The 23604-nt window shown below is 38.5% G+C and overlaps 1 pseudogene; it reads right to left on the bottom strand.

Moving 5' to 3' along the window:
• Positions 1 to 15408: 15408 nt before the first annotated feature.
• LOC140531565 (heat shock cognate 71 kDa protein-like) lies at positions 15409 to 17304 on the bottom strand (annotated as a pseudogene).
• Positions 17305 to 23604: the final 6300 nt, after the last annotated feature.

The following is a 23604-nucleotide window of genomic DNA, read 5'->3' as shown; positions in this document are numbered from 1 at the left end:
GTGTGATGGATTTCTTCATGTTTCTGTAAGACAGAGAGTCTTTGTCAAGAGTAGGTGTGTAGTCCATGCAGGCCTCCTTTATGCCATTAGCAGTGATACGGCTAAAGCTATACCCAGCAACTTTTTCTTCTCATTCCAATCTAAAGAGAAATTATGACCAATTACATGAATCTCAAAGAGACATTATGTTACATTGGATGGAATTACTCTGAGGAATTCCTTCTTAGCAGAACACGTGTGGCCATGCAGTTTAATGGCAAGAGCCCCTGATTAGCAGTTAGAACATCTGGGCATGAGTGTGTTCTGGCACAGTTGTAATGTTGGGCTGGTACTTTCAACAACAATGTAGTTTGTGCCTAAGTGGTGCAGTGGATAAAATCAGGCCTGGAGTCAGGAAGATTCAAACCTAGCCTCAGATACTCACTAGCTGTGTGACCATGGGCAAGTCACCTAACTCTGTTGGCCTCAGTTTCCTTATCCGTAAAATGGGCTGGACAAGGAAATGGCAAACCACTCCATTATCTTGCCTAGAAAACCCTAAATGGGCTCACAAAAAGTCAGATATAATGGAAAAAATGACTGAGAAACAAAATTGTTTCTTTATCTGTAAGATGGGGGAATAAATAGTTTTATTACCTAGCACATAAGATCACTGAGGACCAAGTGAAATTAACCTGTGTGAAAAGCAAGCAAATTATTCAAGTATCAAAAGTGTGAACAAGTGAGCCAAACTTTTGGGTGTTGACCAAAAAGGGGGAGGTGGGGAAGAAACCTGCCAACATCTAAGAAGGATACAATACCAGTTGATGTCCCCATATCCTCTGGGCCTTGTTTCAAGGATAACTTTTACCTCCTCTGCCTGTTTCTCCTCAGTATTTCCCTAGCCCTTTTATCTTGCATTTGTACATGTTCATATCAGCATTAGGTGCCACCATATTGCAACTTGGGCTCTGAGGGTGTCTATTTGGAGATCAGAGCAAGAAAAGAGGGAAAGTTCATATGGATCTGGAAGGGAACAAGGAAAGCTTTCCCTACTCCAAGTCCAAGAATGCTTCCACCTTGCCTGAAATAACAATGCAAAAAAAATAATGTTAGTGCTATCTCCTTGCCTCTGAAAATGCAAATGGTTCTGAGAAATAACAGCTTATTTTCAGGAGTCCTGTATGGAAGGAGGGCAGCAGTTCAAAGCTTGTGTAAGGATGGTGTAGATCAATAAAGGGCTAGGAGAACAATTACAGAGACTGTAAGGAGGTTAGTCCTATATTAAGTCTAGTCATTAGTGAAATGGCAAGGTAGAAAGAGGAAGGGCCTGTACGTACTACAATACTAGAAATTATGTAGCCCTACATTTTCTCCTCACTTAGGCACCACTGGCATTTAGAAGTTAAATTCACTTCCAAAGGAATTAGTATTACCACAGACCACTTACAAATCAGATCTTACTTTACTTCTCTGAAACATGAGAAGTGAATGGCCAACTTAGAACTGCTCATTTTCACTCAACTCCCCAGTCTTGTAAGCAGTCAAATTCAGTTCAAAGGCATTCCCTCTGGAAGTCAGATCAGAATTTTATCAGCTGAGATGATTTCTTACAGAGTCTAAAATCCTTGAATTTTATACTTAAACCAAGTTGAGAAATTGACTTTCTCCTAGGAAAGAAGTTAAGAAATTGGTACCTTTCAGCCTCGATTTCCCCATGTGTATTCCTTCCAAAAGGGATAATAGTACCAAGCTCATAGGGTTGTTGTAAGGATCAAGCATCATGATATGTGTAAATAATTTGCAAACCCTGAAGATTTGTATACTTGTCATTATCACCATTATCATCCCCTTCCTCCACCACATCTAATTGGGCATCCAAGTACGTGGGTTAGTAGAACAGTCTCTAGGCCTTAGGTAGTATGTCATTCTGATTGACAGAACTAGCTAGTCTGTGTCACTACCTGCACCAAGATGTGCAGAATTTAATTCCAAGCACTCCTTTGACCTGTGACTGTTCCTTTTTCAGTGACTTGGGATTACGAAAGGTGCTTGAGATTCTCCCCCTCAAGTTTTAGGTCTTTGGGGCTTCTCAGTTTTGGGGGCCTTCTAAGTCATCTTCTATAAAGCATGCTTCCACCCAAACCCAAACCTCAAATTAAGCCTAATAGAAAGTTAACTGATTGTAAATGATAAGGAAGTAGTGACATATTGAGCTGGAAATCAGCTTGCTATAAAAGAGCATATTGTTTTCTGTGTAAGCTATTCATACAGAAGGAGACAAAGTTACGAGACCTTTTCCTTCAAAGAAAGAAGACTCATTTATCAGAAGCATTCAGTTATTATTTATACCAAGGTGACCTGTCACAACCAGTTAACTTGTTAGAATTACTTCAACAAACATTTGTTAAGTGTCTACTGTATACACAGTACTTTAAGGGGCTCTAGGAAAAGAGGAAGTATTTAAATAGCACGATTGCATATTTAAAAGTCACAGTGAACTTAGAGGTCATTTAATTCAACCCTCTCATTTTACAGAGAGGGAAAATGAGGCTTATTGCAATGCCATTCTACTCTGCAACTAATTCTAATTATTTTTTAAACAACCAGAACACAAAAATAACACCCACCTGTCCCAAGGTATCATAGTGTAGTGAGGGGGAAATAGCTATAGATTTAGATATCAGAAGACTTCAGGTCACACCCTGGGTTAATTTTTTAAGACCTTTTAGTAAGTAACAACTCTTTGGGTCTCAATTTTTCTCATCTGTAGAATAAGGGAATTGGACCAGAGGAGCCCTGAAGTGCCATCAACCTTCAAGCTTTAAAATGCAATCAATAGCCACCCCCAATCAACTTTTCACCCGTTTCTTACGTTCTGTACTGCAACTTCACTCTTCTACTCTTTGCTTGAACGCACAATAAAAACCCTTCACTGAACAACAAATATGCCATTTCACGTAACGTTAACAGTTCCCTACGCAGCTGTATTAGAATAGTCGCATACAACTCTTGCAGCCAAGGTTTATTTTCTTTTGTACATTTTCTTAAAAGGAGAGTAGCATTCCTATATAGGGTAGAACACCCCTACTCAATTAAAAGAATAAACCATTCAGCACAGAATGTCTCATTCTCCCCACTTACCTGATGACAATCTCTGAGAACACAGTCACTGAAACTGCCTTGTCTTTCTCATCATATATATACACTTGGGTGGTGAGTGGGAGTTGAACCTTTGTCATTGGCAGATGAAGCAAATTAAGAATCACAAAATGAATTTCAAGGCTGGGAGCCAATGAAGGCCACAATGAAGGTAGGTGGCAGAATTAGGAAAGAGTCAGTGACTTGAAAGGTTCTACCTTAGTTCTCCCTTTGCGCAGCCCTGCCTCACTTAAATCCAGTTCACCTGCTTGTCACAGCATCCCCTCCCTGATGTCATGGTCCTCTTAGAGAAGAAAGGCAAAACAACAACCTTATATCTGTAATTCTTGCTGACAGGTCTTACGCTTGGGTGATGAGTGCGAGTTGAACTTTATCATTGGTAGATGAAGCAAATAAAAATCCCCAAACGAACTTCAAGTCCTGTGGCCAATGAAAGCCATGAGGTGGGAGGTAGAATTAGGAAAAAGTCAATGACTTGAAACATTCTACATTAGTTCTCACACCTGTGATTCTTACTGACAGAGCTTCATAGCCTTTCTGACTTCTCAGTATATGTTTAAAAAAACCTTAATTTATCTTACATATAATCTTCTTCACAGGCTTAGCTGAATTATTTTATTACTGTATCAATTTTAAAAGATTTCCATATGATTCTTTAAAAACAGCCCTCTGGAGAATATGACTATTTCAATTAAGTGTAGGTAAATAGATAGATTATAGGCTACAAGTTCATCCACTTACCAATCATTTATTAGGCTCAATGTGGGGGAAGAGAGGAGGAATAAGGAGAGATAATAAGGTCAAGAGTGATTTCATTAGGATTAATGATCCCTTCTTACTTCTTTCCTTTTCTGTAAGAGTCTGGTCAGTCAGGTGGTTCATCTGCTCTTAGTAAGTTCCACTTGATTGATGGTCTTCTCTATCTATGTTGCTAACTAAAGCTATTTATCCTTTCATTCATGTGGTATGATTAAAGTTGGTGCTGTAAGAATATCTCTGAGGAAATGATGTAGAAAAGTAATTGAAATGGAAAGGTTAAGGGAAACTAGGGCTCTGTGTGTGTGTGTATGTGTGTGTGTGTGTGTGTGTGTGTGTGTGTGTGTGTGTGTGAAAGTAGTAATACATAATAAGTCTGGAAAGGTAGGTTGGAGCCAAGGAGTGAAGCATTTTAAATGTCCAACACAGGAGTTTCCATTTGATCCTATGGGTCATAGTAAGAAGGCATGAGAATTTATTGAGTTGGGAAGTGGCATAGTTAGATCTTTGTTTTAGGAAAAGCATTTTGGGAATTTTGTGGAGGATTGGAGAGAGGAGAGACTGGAAGCTATGGGTCTCATTAGGATGCTACTGCAATAGGACAGGTGAGAAATGCTGAAGGTCTGAATTAGGGTTGTGGCAGTGAGGTTGGAGAGGAGGGGAGAAATGTAACCTATCCAAAGATGGCAGTGCCCTCAGTGGAAATAAGAACGTTCAGAAATGTTAGGCTGTGGGGAAAAGATAATGAGTTCTGTTTTAGGGTATGATGTGGTGCCTGTAGAATAATCAGTTTGAAATGTCCATTAGGCAGTTGGTGATAACAGAATTGGAGCTTAGAAAACAGATAAGCAAAAAATAATTTATAGATCTAGAAGTCACCTACAGAGAGATGAGGTGATAATCACTTGACCTGCATGGAGCTGGGCATAGCAGGGGTGGGGAATGCTCTCTCTCCCAAAGATATCTGGCAAGGTAAAAAATTATATATCCATAATATACACATATATACATGTATATATGCAAGCATTTAATATGTAGACATGCACACATATGTTTATAAATATACAGATATGTATAAATACATACGATACAACATTTACTTTGGAATACAAGGCTTTCCCTGATTGTTTCACATTAGAAGGCATTAGAAGCAAAAAGTCTTGCTGGGCATTCAGCTGAAATCCATGTTCCTTTGTGGCCCTAAGGAAGCTGAGTGAGAAAATAATCCTTCTGAGAGAGTCATATGGACAGATACTGATATAAAAATTAGGGATTCCTGAACTAAGTGTGGCAGATTGATTTCAACTACTCAGATACTGAGATGGATCTGTCATCTCATCTATTTCAAATCCCCTCAAACGGTGTTGATAACAGCTTATCCAGGCCTATCCATCTGGCACTATTTTTGTCCACCTTCTCCCATAAGTTTGTCTCAGATGGTCTACCCACCATCTCAGAGACTTTTTTCACTTTCTCCTGACATTTCAACATGGTGTCACTGGTAAGCTTCTCTGGTTGCCCACCTGTTTATCCCCTTTTCTTTTACCCTGTGATGAGCCCATATCCTCTTTGTATCATACAATTTCTTTTATTCCCATTCTTTTTTGGAGTTTTCCTCATTGGTTATGTGTGATAGACTGTACACATTCACTATGAACCCCTTTGTTGTCATCTATGTAAAATTCATTTTGAATTTTTCAGAGACAGCTGTAATCCATGTCTTAGCGTCATTTAGCAACACCAGTTGAGCATTGATACTAAAAAGGATGGGCGTTTGCTTTCATGGGAAGCTTTTAGGTCAGTAAAAAAGTATTGAAGTTCCTCAAAGGCCTCTCCTTCCCAGAGGTGACAACTCTAGACCCAACTCATTGTCCATCTATATTGTCTGTCTTAGATATACATACTGATGGACAAGCTTCATAAGGTCTTCATCCAAATGTGTGTTGTGATCTGGACAGTCAACATTGAAACATCAAGATTTGGTCTGCCCAAACTCTTTTGAGTGCATGCAGATGTCTTCCAGGAGGCTCTCCAATGTTCATGGGTTTGATGCAGTTAACACAATGTCACCCACAAAGAGAACCATCTGGAAGAACTCATGGATCTGTGCTACGACAGTCAAAACACCTTTGGTGAGCATACATTTCCCTAGTTTATTCCTTGCCCGATGTTTGTCATTATAGAAGTGTCAAACAGGGTTTTATTTTTATTTTGTTTATTTTTGAGCAATCAGGGTTAAGTGACTTGCCCAGGGATACACAGCTAGTAAACATCTAAGGCTGGATTTGAACTCAGGTCCTCATGACTCCAGGGCTGGTGCTTTATCCACTTCACCACCTAGCTTCCTTTGAACAGGTTTTTAAAAATATACATATATTTTCAAGAAATCTTGAATATTTTTGATATGTGGATGGAAGGCTGTAAAATGCTGTTTTCTTTTGTTGAATCAAGTACTTTTTCTTTTTTTCCTTTTTCTAATTATTTATTTATCTATTTTTAGTTTCCAACATTCACTTTCATAAGATTTTGAGGTCTAGATTTTCTCCCCTTGCCTCCTAGGCCCTCTTCTGAAGACAGCATGCCATCTGATATTGGGTGTACATATACAATCATAGTATACGTATTTCTACATTAGCCATGTCGTGAAAGAAGAATCAGAAAAAAAGGGAAAAACCATGAGGAAGGAAAAAAGAGAGAAAACAGTATGCTTCAGTCTGCATTCAGACTCCCTAGTTCTTCCTCTGGATATGCTTTGCATTTTCCAATACGAGTCTTTTGGAATTGGCTTAAATCATTGTATTGCTGAGAAGAGTTAAGTCTGTCATAGTTGGTCATCACACAACATTGCTGTTACTGTGTACAGTGTTCTCCTAGTTTGGCTCACTTCACTCAGCGTCAGTCTTTCTAGGTTTTCCTGAAATCCACCCACTCATCATTTCTCATAGCACAATAGTATTTCATTACAATCATATACCACAACTTATTCAGCCATTCCCCAATGGATGGGCATCCCTTCAATTTCCAATTCTTTGCCACAACAAAAAGAGCTGTTATAAATATTTTTGTATAGGTGGGCCCTTTTTTTCTTTTTTATGATCTCTTTGGGAAACAGACCTAGTAGTGGTATTGCTGGATCAAAGAGTATACACAATTAGTCTTTTGGGTATAGTTCCAAATTGCTCTCCAGAATGGTTGGATCAGTTCGCAATTCTAGCAACAATGCATTAGTGTTACAATTTCCCCACATGTTCTCCAACATTTATCATTTCCCTTTTTTATCAGATTAACCCGTCTGAGAAATGTGAGGTGGTGCTTAAGAGTTGTTTTAATTCACATTCTCTAATCAATTTAGAGCATTTTTTTCATATGACTGTAGACAGCTTTAATTTTTTTTTATTTTTTTATTTTGTAATGTTTAACAATCACTGCCATACAATTGTGATTTTATCCCCCCCACCTACCCCCCACTCCCCCCCTCCCTCCCCACGACTGCATACAATTCTATATAGATTCTACATATACTTTCCTATTGAGTATATTTTCACTATAGTCATGCTATGTAGTCAGACTAAGATAAATGAAAGAAATCGTATAACAAATCAGAACATGATACACAAACACATACACATACACAAACATGATCTGCTACAATATGTGAGTGACTTCCATATTTCTCTCTCTGAGTGTGGCAGGCATTTTGCCTTGAGATCCTCCATTGGGATTTTTTTTTTTTCTTTTTGGTAAGAAGTTCTTGTGTTATTACAAAAATCTAAGTCTACCAGAAAAAACTCTCACACACTGTGGTTGTTGCTGTGCATAAAGTTCTCCTGGTTCTGCTCCTTTCACTCAGCATCAGGTCATATAAGTCCTTCCAGGCCTCTCTGAAGTCTTCTTGTTCATCATTTCTTATGGCACAATAGTACTCCATTACATTCATATACCATAATTTATTCAGCCATTCCCCAATTGATGGACATCCCCTTGACTTCCAGTTTTTGGCAACTACATAGAGTGCTGCTATAAATATTTTTGTACATGTGGGACCCTTTCCCATTTTTATGATCTCTTGGGGATATAGTCCTAGTAGCGATATTGCTGGGTCAAAGGGTATGCACATTTTTGTAGCCCTTTGGGGACAGCTTTAATTTCTTTCTCTGAAAACAGCCTGTTCACATCCTTTGACCATTTATCCATTGGGGTAAGACTTGTATTTTTATAAATGACTCCGTTCTCTATATGTTTTCAAAATGAGGTTTTTATCTTTTTTAATCTATTATACTGGCTGTAAAAATTGTTTCTCAGCTTTCTGCTTCCCTTCTAATTTTGGTTACATTGACTGTGCAAAAAATTTTCAATTTAATGTAATCAAAATTATCCATTTTGCATTTCATAATCTTTCTCTATCTTTTGTTTGAACATAAATTCTTCCTGCTCTATTGATCTAACAGGTAATCTATTATTTGCTCTCCTAATTTGCTCATAGAATTACCTTTTATGTCTAAATCGTGTACCCATTTTGACCTTATCTCTTTATACAGTATAAGATGTTGGTCTATGCCTGGTTTCTGCCATCCTATTTTCCAATTTTCCCAGCAGTTTTTGTCAAATAGTGAGTTCTCATCCCCAAAGCTGGAGTCTTTAGGTTCATCAAACAGTAGATTCCTATAGTCATTGATTACTGTGTCTGGTGTACCTAGCCTATTCCACTGATCCACCACTCTTATTTCTGAGCTAGTACCAAGTAGTTTTGATGCTTGCTGCTTTATAATACAGTTTTAGATCTGGTACAGCTAGGCCAGATTCCTTTGCATTCCTTTTCATTAATTCCTTTGATTAAATCAAATACTTTTCCATAATCAACAAACAATACGCACAATGTGATGTTTATATTATCAACACTGACAGAGATGTGATCCATTGTTGAAGATCGCTTGTGAAAGCCTTCTTGTTTTCTATCAGTACTCTCATTGAGAATGCCCTTGATTTGTGTATAAATGACTCGTAAAGATTTTGTGTACATGGGAGAGTAGGCCTACAGATCTGCAGTTACCGATGTGTTGATTGTCTTTTTTCCACACTAATAATAAGGTCCAATATGCTTTATGCAACTTTAGGTTCACCTTTAAATATTTTTGTCCAATCCAATTGCTTTTTCCATATTTTTTCCCTTTCATAGCATATCTACCTCTTCTAAATACACATCTAGAATGGTAGTGGTATAATTCAAATGGAATTACTAGACTATATTTGATGGAGAAAATAGTTTCTCATAATGATTTTTGTATTTGTTTTCCATTTTTATTCTATAGCCTCCCTTCAGTTTTCATCCTTAAATACCCTTGTGAGGGTGTTGCTTAATTGGATGTTTTGGTAAGTTTTCTTTAAACCGATTTTCCCTTCCACTATTTTTCTATGTTTTAAAATGATGCTATCTGTAACCATTCCTTATCCTCCTACTAAGATTTTATATTATAACCTGGTATTGCCTTTAACAACATTTTTCTCCCTGTGACAAATAAATCAAATGGCCGGCTAAAGCAATTTCTGAGATCTTTTGGACTCCTCTTTGTGACCTTCAATTTCCATAGATTTTAATCTCCTGTATAAAATTACTCTAGTTAGCATCTATGCCATTTCTTTTGTCAATTTCTCATATTTTAATGTCAGTTGATTGTTTAAATAGTTCAGGGCTGTCTCGATTGTCTTGCATGTATTTTTTAACTACTACTCTTCTTTTTTTTTTTAAAGTCACATTCTGATCTTAGCTCCAACAACTATACTATACTAACTATACACAGACAACTAATTCAGAGATAATTCCTATATCCATTAGAAGTCATTTCTTATCTGTTAAAATCTATTTCATTTGTTGTTGTGTTATCTGATGTTTGCCATGTCTGGCATTTATCAATTCTTTTTATCAAAATTAGTGTTCATGATATAGAAGTCTGGGACTCCTATATAATCTCTGTCTTTGGGTTTTCTCACTCTTCTTCCTGTATCATGCTTTCATATCTATATCTATCTACTTCTACATTTTTCTATCTTCATCTTCAATGAAATCACAAAATTATCAGTGTGTATGATAGTTTAGTGGGTATCATAAAAGTTCTTCACAGAACTTTTTACCTCTTTGTTCTCAGCAACTAATGCTGTGTAAGTCATCATTTCATGGTATTCTTTCTGCAAATTCTTGATATATGATATTGACCAATTGATTAAATATCCCATAAAATAATGTTTCTAGTTGCCTTTGGGTATACAATAAAATACATTTTGCCAGCTCCTTTCTTTGCCTTCCCAAAGAGTACTTGTAACCTGTCCTTAAAATTTTACAGTTTCGTTTCTTTGGGTTTCATTGATACCGAGACTATCAAGTTGGATATAATTTAGGTCCTCTAGCCCTACTTTTTGATTATTGTATAAAGATCTTGCATTTAGAGCAAGACTGGTCAAAGTTACATAAAAATACTAAGTTTTACTTATTGATAGTCTAAAAGCTCTGATATTTAATCTTCCTCTGCTTTTTTTCACCATTATGTGTAGCAGGAGGTGTCGTAAGGACGAATGGCCCTTTCTTCTTTTTCTTTCATAGATTGCCATGACCAAAAAAACTCCTTCATCACTACGTGGTGAGGCTATTGAGTGGCAATGTATCTATAGTTAGATTAGCCTTAGAAAACTCTCTTGGCTGGTTTCTGGGATCATCCTCATCCTTTCCAGTACATAGAACCTGACAGAGCTTGCACTCTGCTGACACAGCACTGTTCCAAACATTGTTGATACTAAGACAATAGTGAAACAGTCCCTTCCCTCAAGGGATTTATTTTAATGTATCTCAAAACATGTACACAAATGAGTGTATGAGGGCACTACAGTTGTGGGAGGGGGTGCTTTAGTGTCAGGGGAAGGGGAAACTGGAAAAGATTTTATGAAAAAACAGTGTTTGAGCTGAGTCTGAAATGAAACTAGGGATTTGCAGAGGTAGATGTGAGGAAGGAGTGCATTCTAGGTATGGGGAACAGAAAGTACAAAAGTGTAGAGTTGGCGGATGGATTGGATAGTACTATGTAGAGGTACTCGTGGCTGTTATTGGGTTGTCTGGTTGTTTTTCAGTCATGTCTGAAAGTTGCTAGAGTGGTTTGCTATTTCCTTCTCCAGCTCACTTTACAGGTAAGGCAACTGAGGCACAGAGGGTTAAGTGACTCGTCCAGGGTCACCCAGCTAGTTAATGTTTGAGGCTGTATTTGACCTCAAGAAAATGGTGCTTTCTGACTCCAGGCCCATCGCTGTGTTCACTGTGCCACCTAGCTGCCCCAAAGGGATTCTAGTTAACAGTATTAATAGTTATGAGTTGTTGTGAACATGAAAAAATTAAGATTAGTCACAAAATTCTAAGAGCTGTCCAGGTGAGAATGATGAACTTCAATCATAGATTTGCACAATTGGAGAGGTCCTTCAAGATCAACTGTTCCAGAATTCTCCCAGTTAATTTAGCTGCAGAACATTATTTGGCTTGGATTCATTGATGGAACCCATAAATGTTAGTCTAAGATATAGCATTTTTTTTTAATAAAAAATAATCAAGGAAATTTTGGAGCAAAATAGAATTAGGCATAGCTCAAATAACCAAATAAGAGCGCTATCACTGAAATGTTCTCACAAAGCCATAAGAGCAAGAATTGTTTTTTTTTTCTATTTCCCTTTCTAGGATAGTACCTGGCACTTATTAAATTCTAATTATTGATTTGAAGTAAATCATATAGAACTCTAGGACATTTCAGGATCCTGGAAAAATGCATTTTGAAAAATACTGATCTCTACTCCTCTGGGACTGAAGACCTAGGTTTGTTAAAAATAAATTTTTTTTTATTCTTAAAGAATTAAAATACATCCTTTTCTGGATGTATTGTCAGGATGGTACCATGATGCTGAATTCCTCATACCTAACAGGTTGACTTAACTCTTTAATTATTATACCTGCTATGTCTCTGTAGGACTGTTCAGTTGAAGAACCAAAAGATAACATGGTACTTTGTCTTCTTCTGGGCTAAACTCCAATCCTTGGACATAAGTATGAAATGAAAGAGCATTCATTCAGTGATTACTATGTGCCAAAAACTCTGCCAGGTTCTGAAGATACAAATACGAAAGATAGCTCCTGACCTCAGTGAGCTTCCATCTTTTTTTTATGGTGTCCATTTCAAATAGATTTTGCTCTCCGGAACAAGAATTGCATTTCTACATGCATACAGTACCAAGAAAGTGCACTGTTGTTCTTGTCTCTTCCTCTGCCCACTTTCAGTTGCTCAGAATGCTTCATTATACTTGGTAGCTCAAATGCTACTTTTCACCCACTGCTTGCCTTGACTTCGCATTTGAGTTGTTCAACGTTTGAAGACTTGTGTGGAATCTTTCTCTTCTGGTGCATTTCGTCCATTTCTTCAATATTGAGTCTAGAAGGACCACCTTCAGATGGGGCTGTTCCACTCTGGGAATCGACTAGGTGTGCTATAGTCATGACCCCTATACTCTGGTATAGCTTAGTAATGTTGGGGTTGTGTACTATCTCCATTTCTTTCTGCTGATGTCTACATTCTTCTTTCTTGGTCTTGTTCTTATCCAACCAGCTCATTATTTTATTAAATTTGTCAAGAATCATCTATCTTCATCAGTTGGTGTCAAAAGTCAAGTAGAATTGGGGGCTACAAAACCAAACATTAAGATCCCTTCAGGCCATGTTGACTTAGAAATACACATATTAACATTATCTATGTTCTATTACATTTTTATTTATCTTGCTAAATATTTCCCAATTTTATTTTCATCTGGTTTGGTAGCATGTTTGACTCCTCTAGTCTTTATCTCTAATTTTGTCTTTGAGTTTCTCCTCTAAGGAACTTGTGTGCCAGTGAAGGGAGATTGCTGCTCTGAAAGTCCTTCTCCCTGTATAATGACTTCATGCAGAATTCTTGTTGTTTGTCCTTCATTCTCAAAGAGGACCAATGACATCACGAAGGTGATGTCATGACTTGCATGTGAATTGGATATGTGAGGCATGACTGCACAGATCCATCAATCTCATTCCCTCCAATTGATCTTTATAGAAATGTTAACTTCATGAGAGCTGTTAGGAGAGAGGAAGGGATAGAGAAGGGAGAGAGGAAGGAGAGAGAGAGAGAGAGAGAGAGAGAGAGAGAGAGAGAGAGAGAGAGGAGAAGGAGGAGGAGGAGGAGGAAGAGGAGGAGGAGGAGGAGGAGGAGGAGGAGGAGGAGGAGGAGGAGGAGGAGGAGATGAAAACAAAGAAGACAAAGATGACAATGGTGGCCATGGTTAGGGAGGCAGAACCGGGATGACAATCCGTCAAATGAAGCTGAGGATGAGTGGTCCAGCTGTGTAGTAGGCTCAAGCATGGGTTTCTCTCAGAGATGTTCCTTGGATGTCCCTTTTACATAATCTCCTCCTCTTGGTATTTAATTTGCTTGTGTAAACCTTCCAGGATGCAGACTATAATGTCCCACAACTAAGCCACCAGCCTCAAAAACAACTACAACTGGTCAGGTTTAGCTCAAAGACAAGTAACATAAACCAATAAAAGATGCCTGTGGAAAGATCCCAGGGGCATACCTGGCCTGATCAGACCTCACCATAGCTGTGTGTTCTTCATGAGACAGAAAACCCATGACTTGGGAAATTGCACTTTGAGTACCTGCTGGGATGCTACCATAGACACCCCTGTGTGAGTATTCTTGCTCTAAGTATATATCATTGTTTAAAAAAACCTCAGCACTAGAAAGCCAAAGGTCTGTATTTTCTTCATTATTTCAATATCCCTGAAAGAACTCACTGTAGATAAACTAGATGAGCACCAAGAGGAAGCATTATCTCTGTCTGTCTGCCTCTCTCTCTCTCTCTCTCTCACACACACACACACACACACACACACACACACACACACACACACACACACACCAAGGAAGAGAGACTATCCAGAAGGAGAGGATGGTCAAAAAAGTATAAGGAGTAAAATAAGTACATCAGGTGGAGGCACAGTGGAAAGTATTGTATTTGGAATCAGAAATTACCTTTGAATCTACCAACAACTGGCTAAGTGACCTTGGACAAATCACTATACATCTCTGTGCTTCCTTATCTGTTAGGTTGATTGGCTTTTAAGTACCTTCCTCTGTAAGTCTATTACCTTACATTCATATGAAATTGTTGGGATTGGAAGCTCAATTCCGTGTGGACGGTCTCGGGCGGGTAAAAGTGGGACTTCTAAATCTTAGAGTCTTACGAGGCCCTCCATGAACAGCGGGGTTCGAGAAGGTCAGACGGAGCTAGCTCGGGTATTTCCGCCTCTCCCCTGGAGATACGTGATGGGTGGAGTCTCCCTGCCCTCGAGGTCGTCCCGGATTGGAGCACACCTAGTTACCTAACAGCACGGTATTGAGATGCAAACTGTGTGGCTGAAGATTAAGTAGGATTGAGGAAGCCAGAAAGCTCTCTCTTAGCACGTGTGGAGCCAAGAGGACAGCAGGCTCCGCTTCTTTTCTTTCCTCTCTCCCCTCTCCCTCTCTCCCCGCTTGTACTTCTACTTCCAATCCCTTAAGCTTAGCCTCCTTAGGAAATCTCCCCCTCTTCCTCCTAAGGAAGACCCCCCTGCACTTGTAACTAGACCCTGTAATAAAGCTCAACCCCTGTTCGACTCTGGAACGTCCTTTCTCTCATACGTTTATCTGGTTTGGCCAACCGAAGACCTGGGACAGGTAAGAAAGACTCGGGTAGCCCAATACAGGCCTCTAGGCCTGGCATGAAATCATTGGTAATCTTGGAGGGAGCAATTTCAGTTGAGTAGCAGTAAGGGTAGAAGTCAGTGGCAGAAGTGAATAGGAGTAGAAGAATTGGAAAAGATGAACAGAAACACTTCTTTCTTCCCTAGGAGTTTGCTGGAATGAGACATAGGGTGATAGTTTAAGAGACTGGTAAAGTCAAATGTAAGTAGAGAAGGGTCTGAAGTCAGCCACCAGTAGGAAACAGGACTGTGGTTGGAATCTTGAGAAGAGAAGTGTTTTAAGATCTTTACTGTGGGGGAATGGGTATGTTAATAAAGGAGTTACAGTGAGGACCCTACTGAGGTGAAGCAGCATGAATATGTAATGCTTAAAATGTATATTTCTCTAGCTTTTCTGGTCAAATCAACAGATATTTATTAAACCCTTGCTTCCTGTGTTGAAGATACTGTACTAAAACACTGAAAACTATTTTTTTATGGTGCCATTTTTAAATAGTTTTTATTCTCCAGGACAAGAATTGCATTTCCACTTGTTTACAGTACTGATGAAGTGCAATGTTGTTCATTTTTCTCCCTCTGCACACATTCAAGTATTCAGAATGCCCAGATTTACAGAGTAGCTTAAATGTTACTTTAAAACTGCTTCTGCCTTGGCTACAAATTTTGAGTTCTTCAATTTTTGGAAAAGTTGTGTGGAATGCTCTTTCTTCTGTTGCTTAGTCCACCTCTTCAATGGTGGGTCCAGAAGAAGCACCTCCAGATGGGGCTGCTTCACCAACTGGGAATCTACCAGGCATGCCCCCTGAACTCCGGTACAGCTTTGTAATGATGGGGTTGCAGACCTTCTCCAACTCTTTCTGCTGATGCTCATATTCTTCCTTCTCAGCAGTCTGGTTCTTATCCAGCCAGTTGATTATTTCATTACATATGTCAAGGATCTTCTGTTTCTGTTCATCACCAATTTTGCCTTGCAGTTTTTCATCCTCCATTGCAGCCTTCATGTTGAAAGCATAAGGTTCAAGAGAATCCTTGGAAGACACCTTGTCTCTCTGCTTCTCATCCTCAGCCTTGTATTTATCAGCCTCCTGGACCATACGCTCAATGTCTTTCTGGCTCAGACATCCTTTATCATTGGTGATGGTGATCTTGTTCTCCTTGCCTGTGCTCTTATCCAGAGCAGAAACACTGAGAATGCCATTTGCATTAATGTCAATGTTACTTCAATCTGAGGAACACCTCTGGGTGCTGGGGGCATTCCTGTGAGCTCAAATTTGCCAAGCAGGTTGTTATCCTTTGTCATTGCCCTTTCACCTTCATAAACCTGAATAAGCACACCAGCTTGGTTGTCCAAATAGGTGACAAAGGTCTGTGTCTGTTTGGTGGGGATGGTGGTATTACATTTGATCAGAAAAGTCATAACTCCACCAGAAGTTTCAATTCCTAGTCCTGCACAGTCTCAGATTTATCTCCAGACAAAGTGGCACCCTGGACAGCTGCACCATAAGCAACAGCCTCATCAGAATTGATACTCTTGTTGAGCTCCTTGACATTGAAGAAGTCTTGCAGAAGCTTCTGGATTTGGGGAATTGGAGTGGAACCACCCATCAGGACGACATCATGAATCTATGATTTATCTAGCTTGGCATTTCTTAAGGCCTTTTCCACAGGGTCCAGTGTGCCATGGAAGAGATCAGCACTCAGCTCTTCGAAATGGGTTCGAGTGATTGATGTATAGAAGTCAATATCTTCATAAAGGGAGTCAATCTCAATACTGGCCTGGGTACTAGAAGAGAAGGTGCATTTTGCACTTTCACAATCAGTGCAAAGACAGTGAACAGCCCTCTTGTTTTCACTGATGTCCTTCTTGCACTTTTGCTTGAACTCCGCAATGAAATGGTTGACCATTCGGTTGTCAAAGTCCTCCCCACTCAAGTGGGTGTCCCCAGTCATGGACTTGACCTCAAAGATGCCATCTTCAGTGGTAAGAATGGAGACATCGAAAGTACCACCTCCAAGGTCAAAGATCAACACATTTCTCTGGGCACCAACCTTTTTGTCCAAGCCATAAGCAATAGCAGCAGCAGTTGGCTCATTGATGATTAGGAGCTCATTGACACCAGCGACGGTTCTAGCATCTTTAGTGGCCTGATGTTGGGAATCATTGAAATAGGCTGGTACTGCGATGATGGCATTTGTGATGGTCTTCCCAAGGTATGCTTCAGCAATTTCTTTCATCTTGGTCAAGACCATAGAAGACATTCTTCTGGACAGAAACTTTTGGTCTCCCCTTTGTACTCCACTTGGACCTTAGGCCTGCCTGTGTCATTCACCACCGTAAAAGGCCAGTGCTTCATGTCTGACTGTACAACTGCATCATCAAATCTGTGACCAATCAGATGTTTGGCATCAAAAACTGTGTTGGTAGGGTTCATTGCCATTTGATTCTTTGCAGCATTACCAATTAAACATTCTCTGTTGGTGAAGACGAAGTAGCTGGGGGTGGTCCTGTTTCCTTGGTCATTAGCAATGATCTCCACTTTCCCATGTTGGAAGACTCCCACACAGGAGCAAGTGGTGCCAAGATCAGTGCCAACTGCAGGTCCCTTCAACATGGTTGCTGGGGAGTAGGGGGTAGTAGCTGACAGCCGTGGAGAAAGAAGGGCTGCTGCTGCGCTGAGAAGCTGAAAGCTATTTTTTAAATGAAACAGTACTTGCCTTCAGGAGTAGTTGGGGGATGAGGATTAGTGCACATATAGCTAAAAGACAAGTTGGAATATGATGAATTGTTCTGAAGAGGGTCAATTAGAATGGTATGAGATATTACAGGAAGAAGAAATTGCTTTTAAGTCAGTACGGTAGATGTAACATCTATTAAGGACTTGGCACATAATCTAGGCTAGATTTTCCCTAAAAAGCAATGAAATCACACTCTAGGTTTAAGTGTTCCAAGACACTAAGCCTCTTAATTGTTGATATAGCTTCCTGGTGGCCTAACTACAAAAGCCCAGCCCACAAAGGGAGAGGGAAATCAGTATCACAAAAGATGCACTGGTACATGTTCATAACAAGGGACTTAGAAACATCGAGTCAAAAGCTTTTAAGGCTAAAAAAAAGTTCCATTTTCAATTGAAGGGCATTTTCTATTTAGTTTAGTAGTGAAAAAAATTAAGATTAGGTTGTATTTACAACAACTAATTAATAATAATTTTTAAATATACTTTCATACGTCCTTATAATTACCTGACTATAGCCCCAGCGCTGAAGAAAAAAGTGAATAAATGAAATCCTAATCACAAACATGCAACCCTGAAAATGTATTCTTTCTGCATTTTAAATTCTTCACCTCTGGCAACAGGAGAATGGAATATTTCATCTTTGCTATTTTGGACTTGTAGCTTGTTATCATGATGAGAGTTCTAAAATAGGTAAAGTTTAGTTACTAAGGTATGATGTTAGTGGTTTGAAGTTTTCTTCCTTCTGAAAAAAAAAATTTAACTGTGTCTTTAGTTTTAATATTAAAGTCATTTCTGGATAGCCTTCTGTTCCCTGATCCTTCCTTTCTAACAAAGAAAAACAGTTAAGGAAAAATGACAGCCTACCAAGTACGGCAGAATATGCAACGTTATGCATCGATGATCCCCTCCCTTTCTAAGGAAATATTTTTCTTATTTCTTCTCTGAGGAAAAAATTGGCCTGTAGAATTACATAGTATTTGGCTCCATTTTGGTGATTTTTTGTTTTGATTACTCGTGCATTGTTATTCTTATTATATTGGTGCAACTCAATCATGAACAATAAACTCTCTATCCAATTACACATCCTGTTTTTTAAAATTTCTTTCAGGTTTGCTTTAAATTGTATATACCTGGCTTATAGTTTGTCATTCAGTCATTTGTCATGTCCAACTTCTTATGATGCCATTTGGGTTTTTTTTTGACAAAGATACTGGAGTGGTGTGTCATTTCCTTCTCTAACTCATTTTACAGATGTGGAAACTGAGGCAAACAGGGTGAAATGATTTGCTTAGTATCATGGAGCTAGTAAGTCTGAAGCCAGATTTGAATTTGGGTCTTTTTAAAACTTTTATTATTTTTAAATTTCTTATTATTTTATTTGTTTTCAGTACTCTGAAGTCACTTCCATATATCCTAGATTTTTCCCCTCCCTCACCCTTCCCACCCCACCTTCCCACTCCCTCCCTGAGATGGCATACAGTTTTATATAGGTTCTTTTTAAAATTTTAAATGTTTACTTATTAATTTTTAGTTTTCAACATGAATTTCCACAAAATTTTGAGTTTCAAATGTTTTCCCCATCGCTCCCCTCCCCCACCCCATAATGTCTTGCATTCTGATTACCCCTTTCCTTCCATATGCCCTCCCTTCTATCACACCCTCCCTTCCCTTATCCCCATCTTCTCTCTTTTCTTCTAGATAGATTTCTATACCCCATTACCTGTATTTCTTATTTCCCAGTTGTATGCAAAAATATTTCTCAACATTTGTTCCTAATACTTTGAACTCCAACTTCTTTCCCTTTCTCCCTCCCCACCCATCCCCACCGAGAAGGCAAGCAATTTAATATAAGCTATATATGTGCAGTTTTGCAAAAGACTTCCATAGTAGTCTTACTGTGTAAGACTAATTATATTTCCCTTCATCCTATCCTGCCCCCCATTTATTCTATTCTCTCTTTCGACCTTGCCCCTCCCCACAAGTGTTTACTTCTAATTACTCCCTTCTCCCATTTGTCCTCCCTTCTATCATCCCCCTCACCCCACTTGTCCCCTTCTCCCCTACTTTCCTGTAGTGTAATATAGATTTTCATACCAAACTGAGTGAGAATGTTATTCCCTCCTTAAGCCAAATGTGAAGAGAGTAAGCTTCACTTTTTCCCTTTCACCTCCTCCCTTTTCTCCTCCCTTGAATAAGCTTATTCTTGCCTCTTTTATGAGAAATACTTTGCCTCATTCCATTTCTCCCCTTCTTCTCCCAATATATTCCCCTCTCACCCCTTAATTTTTATTTTTTTAGATATCATCCTTTCTTAATCAACTCATCCTGTGCTCTCTGTCTACACACACACACACACACACACACACACACACACACACATACACACACACACACATACACACACACACACATTAGATAGAGAGCACAGGGTGAGTTGAATAAGAAGGTATGATATCTAAAAAAGTAAAATTAAAGGGTAAGAGAAAAGTATATTGGTAGGTGTGTGTGTGTGTGTGTGTGTGTGTGTGTGTGTGTGTGTGTGTGTGTGTGTATGTAATCCCTCCAACTACCCACATACTGAGAAAAGTCTCAAGAGTTACAAATATTATCTTTCCATGTAGGAATGTAAACAGTTCAACTTTAAAAAGTCCTTTATGATTTCTCTTTTCTGTTTACCTTTTCATGCTTCTCTTGATTCTTGTGTTTGAAAGTCAAATTTTCTTTTCAGGTGTGGTCTCTTCATCAAGAATGCTGGAAAGTCCTCTATATCATTGGATGACCATTTTTCCCCCTGAAGTATTATACTCAGTTTTGCTGGGTAGGTGATTCTTGGTTTTAATCCTAGTTCCTTTGACTTCTGGAATATCATATTCCAAGTCCTTTGATCCCTTAATGTAGAAGCTACTAGATCCTGTGTTATCCTGATTGTATTTCCACAATACTCAAATTGTTTCTTTTTAACTGCCCACAATATTTTCTCCTTGACCTGGGAACTCTGAAATTTGGCTACAATATTCCTAGGAGTTTCTCTTTTCAGGTCTCTTTCAAGAGGTGATTGGTGGATTCTTTTAATATTTATTTTACCCTCTGGTTCTAGAATATCAGGGAAGTTTTCCTTCATAATTTCATGAAAGATGGTGTCTAGGCTCTTTTTTTGATCATGGCTTTCAGGTAGTCCCATAATTTTTAAATTGTCTCTCCTGGATCTATTTTCCAGGCAGGTGTTGTTCCAATGAGATATTTCACATTATCTTTTATTTTCTCTTTCTTTTGGTTTTGTTTTGTAATTTCTTGGTGATTTAGTCTACTTTTTAAGGTGTTAATTTCTTCAACATTTTTGCATCTCCTTTAGCAAGCTGTTGTCTTGCTTTTCATGGTTTTCTTGTTTCCCTCTCATTTGTCTTCCCAATTTTTCCTCCACCTCTCTTACTTGATTTTCAAAATCCGTTTTTGAGCTCTTCCATGGCCTGAGACCATTGCATATTTATTTTGGAGGTTTTCCATGCAGAAGCCTTGACTTTAGGTCTTCCTTTGAAGACCTAAATTGTTCCTCCTCATCCAAAAGGTTGGAAGAAAATACCTGCTCACCAAGAAAGTAACCTTATAATGTCTTGCCCATTTTTCCTTTTTTGGGCATTTTCCAAGTCAGTTTCTTGACTTTTGAGTTCTTTGTCAGGGCAGAGCTCAGGAATGAAATTCAGATCAGCTGTTGAATTACCCCAAGGGCTTTATGTGGAGGTCTCCCAGGGCTGCTACTCCAGACCACACTGCCCTCTCCCCCACTGACCATTGAAGGTGTTTGTGGGTTGAGGAATCTTGGAACTGGTGCTGCTGGTGGCTCCCTGAAGTCTGTTCAGGGTCCTGTCCCTGCCATGTCAAGTTATGCTCCACACTTCCTGAGCTGCGCTACATGCGCTACCTATGTAGATTCTAAACATACATTCCCATTAAATAGATTTTCACCTTAGTCCTGTTGCATAGAAGAATTAAAATGAATAGGAGAAATCATAAAACAAAGCAAAACATAATACAAAAGAAAATGATCTGCTTCATTCTGCAATGGAATTCCATAGTTCTTTCCCTGGATGTGGAAAGCATTTTGCCTTAAGACAGCACTGAGAATTATTTAAATCCTTGTGTTGGAATGAAGTACTACGTCTACCAGAAAAATTCCTCGCACACTGTGGTTGTTGCTGTGTACAAAGTTCTCCTGGTTCTGGTCCTCTCAGCATCAGTTCATATAAGTCTTCCCAGACCTCCCTGAAGTCTTCTTGTTCATCATTACTTATAACACAATAGTATTCCATTACATTCACACAGCACAATTCATTCAGTCATTCCCCAATTGATGGGTACCCCCTTGATTTCAAGTTTTTAGTCACCACAAAGAGAGCTGCTATAAATATTTTTGTACATGTGGGTCCCTTTCCCATTTTTATGATCTCTTGGGAATACAGTCCTAGAAGTGATAATGCTAGGTATGCAGATTTTTGTAGCCCTTTGGGCATAGTTCCAAATTGCTCTCCAGAATGATTGGATCAACTCACAGCTCCACTAACAATGAATTAGTGTTCCAACTCTCCCACAACTTCTCCAATATTTATAACCTTCCTGTTTTGTCATGTTAGTCAATCTGATAGATGTGATGTGGTATTTCAGAGTTGTTTTGATTTGCATCTCTCTAATTAATAGTGATTTAGAACATTTTTTCATATGACTATAGATACCTTTGATTTTTTTCCTCTCAAAACTTTCTGTTCATATCTTTTGACCATATATTGATTGGGGAATGACTTGTATTCTTGTACATTTGACTGAGTTCTCTACGTATTTTAGAAATGAGGCCTTTATCACAGATACTACTTGCAAAAATTCTTTCCCAGTTTTCTGCTTCCTTCCTAATCCTGGTTGCATTGGGTTTGGTTGTGAAAACACTTTTCAGTTTAATGTAATCAAAATTATCCATTTTGCACTTCATAATGCTTTCTATCTCTTGTTTAGTCAAAAATTCTTCCCTTCTCCATAAATCTGATAAATACACTATTCCTTGCTCCACTAATTTGTTTATAGTATCAATCTTTATACCTAGCTCATGTACCCATCTGGACTTTATTCTAGTGTATGGTGTTAGGTATTGGTCTAGGCCTAATTTCTGCCACGCTGTTATCCCATTTTCTCAACAATTTTTGTTGAACAGTGAGTTCTTATTCCAGAAGCTGAGGTCCTTGGGTTTATCAAACAGTAGATTGCTATATTCATTGACTATTGTGTCTTGAGTACCTAGCATATTCCACTTGTCTACCCTTCTCTTTCTTATCAAGTACCAAGTGGTTTTGATAATTGCTATTTTATAATACTATTTGAGATGTGGTAGAGCTAGGCCACCTTCCCTAGCATTTTTCATTAAATCCCATTGATATTCTGGACCTTTTGTTCTTCCAGATGAATTTTGATACTATTTTTTCCAGCTCTAGAAAATAATTATCTGATAGTTTGATTGGTATGGCACTGAATAAGTAAATTAATTTAGGTAGAATTGTCGTTTTTATCATTGGTTCAACCTACCCATAAGCAACTGATGTTTTTCCACTTACCTTGATTTCACTTCATTTGTGCAAAAAGTGTTTTGTAATTGTGTTGATATAGTCCCTGGATTTGTTTTGGCAGGTAGACTTCCAAATATTTTGTAGTGTCTACCCTAGCTTTATATGGGATTTTTCTTTCTATCTCTTGTTTTGTTAGTAATATATAGAAGTGCAGATTTGTGTGGGTTTATTTTATAACCTGGAACTTTGCCAAAGTTTTTTATTATTTCAAGTAGTTTTTTACTTGAATCTCTGGGGTTTTCTAAGCATATCATCATATCATCTGCAAAGAGTGATAACTTAGTTTCTTCTTGGCCTATTCTAATTCCTTCAATTTCTTTATCTTTCCAATTGCTATAGCTAACATTTCTAGTACCATATTGAACAATAGTGGTGATAATGGACATCCTTGTTTCACCCCTAATCTTATTGGAAATACATCTAGCTTATCCCCATTGCATATAATGCTTGCTAAAGGTTTTAGGTAGATACTGCTTATTATTTTGTGGAAAGTTCCCTTTATTCTTATGCCTTCCAATGTTTTTAATAGGAATGGGTGTTATATGTTGTCAAAAGCTTTTTCTGCATCTAT

Source organism: Notamacropus eugenii, chromosome 3, assembly GCF_028372415.1.
Source record: "Notamacropus eugenii isolate mMacEug1 chromosome 3, mMacEug1.pri_v2, whole genome shotgun sequence".
Lineage (NCBI taxonomy): Eukaryota > Metazoa > Chordata > Mammalia > Diprotodontia > Macropodidae > Notamacropus > Notamacropus eugenii.
The sequence above is the reverse complement of the archived record's forward strand: the minus strand, read 5'-3'. Positions and strand labels throughout refer to the sequence as shown.